This window comes from Mus pahari, chromosome 18 (genome assembly GCF_900095145.1).
Source record: "Mus pahari chromosome 18, PAHARI_EIJ_v1.1, whole genome shotgun sequence".
Lineage (NCBI taxonomy): Eukaryota > Metazoa > Chordata > Mammalia > Rodentia > Muridae > Mus > Mus pahari.
This window is the reverse complement of record NC_034607.1, coordinates 14,935,197-14,939,113: the sequence shown is the minus strand read 5'-3', so window position 1 is coordinate 14,939,113 and position 3,917 is coordinate 14,935,197.

The following is a 3,917-nucleotide window of genomic DNA, read 5'->3' as shown; positions in this document are numbered from 1 at the left end:
CTTGTTACAGATGGTTGTGAGCCACCATGTGGTTGCTGGGATTTGAACTCCGGACCTTTGGAAGAGCAGTCGGGTGCTCTTACCCACTGAGCCATCTCTCCAGCCCCTCCCTCTATAGCTTTTTTGTTGTTGTTGTTAAGAGTTTTTAATTTTATTTCCCCCAAATCTTCTTTTACAGTTCTTTTATGTAGAGGTATTTGTGATTCACAGATCCCTTTTGCCTCTCTTAGAGATGTATTGTTCAGTTTCTTAAAACGCCTTCCGAATTATGTTTTGATTAAAAAAAAACCCATCCAGTTTCCCAGAACGTGCCTCTCAGGTGACTGGCTGTACCTGGGGCACAGACCTGCAGAATTTAGGATTTGATTTTCATTCTCAAAAGAATGCGTGCTTCCTTCCACAGTGGACCTGGGAGAAGAGAGGCCTTAACTGATGACCGCAGAGTCTGGCTGTGCATTAAATATTACCCCAAGAGTTGTATGTGGAGATGTTCTTGGTATCAATAAAGTCTAAATTTTGCTCTTTAGATGGCAAAGTAGGCCAGGCGCTGATCTACTCTTGTTCAGTATCCAGTTCTTCAGTGAAACATTCGGCATAGCAGTCACTGAACATGTGCATTACAGTATTGACAGTGTAGGGTGACTCATGAGGACTGAATGAATGAAGGACTGACTGAATGGGTGCAGGGGCCTGGAATTGTGGCCCCTAAAAGCTGACTCAGTTTACAACCCTGGCTGTATGTGCACCGCATCTTGGGTCGCTATTTTGATAGAAGATGACTTGAAGGAACGATTAAAATTAAAGTTCCCGAAAGGGGCTCAGATGATCAAGGTGCGGAAGGAGACAGCCTCACTTAGGGCAGACCACGTATAAAACGTAAAATTCCAAACTTCTCCCCAAATTTATTTGTGACTACTAAAAAGTAAATGCAAATAAATTTTAGAAATTCGTATTAAAATGTAAATAAGTCAGGGTCAACAGAGCTGTGGGGGAGGAATTACAGTGAGATCTCCTTTGCTGGGGGAGGGAGCGGTGAAGGGTTCCACCGTGTAGCCCCGGCTGACCTCCAGTTTGCTTTGTAGACCAGCGGGCCTTAAGGTCTAAGAGCTCTGCCTGCCTCTGCTTCCCAAGGGCTGGGATCAGAGACTTCTGGGCGGCACAGTCTGGGGAATGCCATGTCTATCACTCGAGGAGCCAAGATGGAAGTCCTGGTCCTGGTTTCTCCAGGCAGGAGGGACACTTTAACGGGAATAGGATCTGACCGGCAGGTCTAAACCCACTGTCCACAGAGCAGGTGAGATAGCGGAGTTAGCATTGACCATGCCAACCAGGAATCATCCATGGTTGAAAGAAGGACCAAGAGAGAACCATAAAGGTGATGGTTTCTTTCAGGACAGCTAATGAAACACCGAGTCGACTGTGTATTGGATTATTACACTTCTAGTGGAGGACTGGCCACCTGCGGGAATCGGAAGTTTCTCAGAAGGCTGATTGGCTGGACTGTCCTTAATATTCTCCCATTCTCATCTGCAAAAGTCTTGTGATCATTCAAACAACAACAACAACAACAACAACAACAACAAACCAAATCCAAAACAGCATGACACAGAACATTTTGGGATGGGAGACAGCCTAGGATGCCCCAGATCATCATCATCATCATCATCATCATCATCATCATCATCATCATCATCACCACCACCACCATCCTCCTCCACCTCCTCTTAATTTAAGGAATGCAACTCTAAAGGACAGGTCTACAAAACATCTTTATTCATTTGTTACATGTGCTGTTTAAATAGAACGTTGCTTTCCAGCTTCAAACTTATTTTTTTTAAACCCCTGTAAAATAAGACGTCTGATTCACCTTAACAAAAGAACTGACCGAGGAAGAAACATATTTTAGCAAAATGTTATTATAAAATTCATTAGAAAATACTGTCCTCTTCATTTTTCTCTTCTTTTCTTTTTTCTTTTCTTTTCTTTTCTTTTTTTTTTTGTTGCCAAAATGTTACATAAAACCCTTATTAAAAATACACGCATTAAAAATACATGAGTAGACTCCACGCAGCACTTGCCGGTGCAGAGGGAGCCGCATTCTGGAAACGTACAGTTAAGCACATTAGAAATGACGATGCTAACTTGGAATAGTGCAAATCCGAGTCACACCCTGATCTGAAGGCATGCAGTCACTGGCCGAGAACATGGCAGAACTAAAAGCACAGCAGGAAGCAGGCACAGCCACTAGGTAAAAAGTTGTCCTTTTTATTACATTAATTTTTTTTTCAAAAATACTTTTCTTTACAATAGAACTCCTAGAAAATATTTACAACCTTCCTCTAATAAAATATAACAGCAGTTAAATATATTTGAAAATAAGATGGGTTTTTCCATAAAATATATCTGTTAACTTTTTATATACAGGCTTTCTCAAAGGAAATCTAAATCCATTACTGAAAAACCATCGCGTCAGTGGGAGCGGTGTGAAGACATTAACCATTAGGAAGAAAAGTTCTTTGGGGCCTGGGGGGCAGGGAGGGGCAGCTGAAACACAACACGTACATGCAGGTAAAATCATTTCAGGAAAAAAAAGTGCAATATTTTAATCGGAAGTCAATTAAACTTTAAGCTGATAATCAGGAAATACAAACACAGGTATCTGAACTGTCTCATTAAGGAGGAGTTCTTTGGTTATTTCAAGTCAAAAATATTCCTTATGCTATTCTGCATGACAAATCAAAATAAACTGTGCATTGGATACCAGTGGTGGCAGGTCAGCTCGTTTCTAAGGTTTCAAACTGGGCAAATCCCCAAGCGGGCGGAGGATACCAGCTTCCTCAAGTTCTCTGGGCATTCGCTCTTTTCTGTAGCTAAGCAGACGCCACGACAGACAGGACCTTGGGGGCTGCTGAGGAGCGGCCGCTGGAATGGTTTTAAAGGGAGCTCATGCAGGATTGCCCAGGGAGTTCTTAAAGCAACACTGCTGAGATCACACACAGGCTACTACGACAACCCTCTGAAACAACAGCAAGGGAAATATACCCCCCACCCCCACCCCCAGGAAGGACCTCAAGAGAGTTCTAAAAACAGCGATGGACAGGAAAAGTGTCTTTGTAAAGAGTCTTCTGTTTGTGGCTTTCCTGAGACTCAGAAGCCACTGCCTGAGTGGGGGCTGAGGTGGGCCACCGTGCCCTGGCCCCGAGTATGTGCCAAATGGTTTTGTAGAATCCAATGTGAAGGGTGTGCAACCCTACTCCTCCACTAGGATGCTCGCTAATGCCACGCTGATCACGGGCCAGCACAGAGCCCAGCATGACAGCTACGCTTACACAGAGCTGGGGAGCTATAGTCTACTCGAGGAGGGTTAAGACCTGAAGACACCTGGAGGCCACAGGCCATGATCACAGAAGGGAGGCTGACAGGCGCCCCACTGTGCCAGGGGCAGTGGTCCAGTCTGACTGTGCACTAGCAGTGGGAGGGGTCAGTCCAACGGACAGGGAAAGCCTAGGCCATGGCAGCTTTGTGGGATTGCAGGTTTATTGCCTTCAAGTACAAATGGCGCCCCCTGCTGTCGGGGACAGAGCAAAGCCATGTAGCTTAGAGAAGTCTGGAATCGCTTTGGTCAGTGACTTGGAGCAAATACATTCATTGTTTGAATGCGAGCATTGTAGCAAACTTGAGTCTGGACACATTTGTGTTGGCTTTCAAAGCACTTTCCATCTGTATGTGTTAAGAAAAACCCTATCTCACTGTAGCTAACATCTAGGCAAAGCTCAGACCGGCACACACGTTAGAGCAAGTCAGAGTGAAAGAGGTTTCACAGTACGTTCGAGTGGTGCAAAATAAGTTCAGAACTCCACTGGCCACAGACCATGTTCAAAACAGAGAGAGAGAGAGAGGGAGAGAGAGAGAGAGAG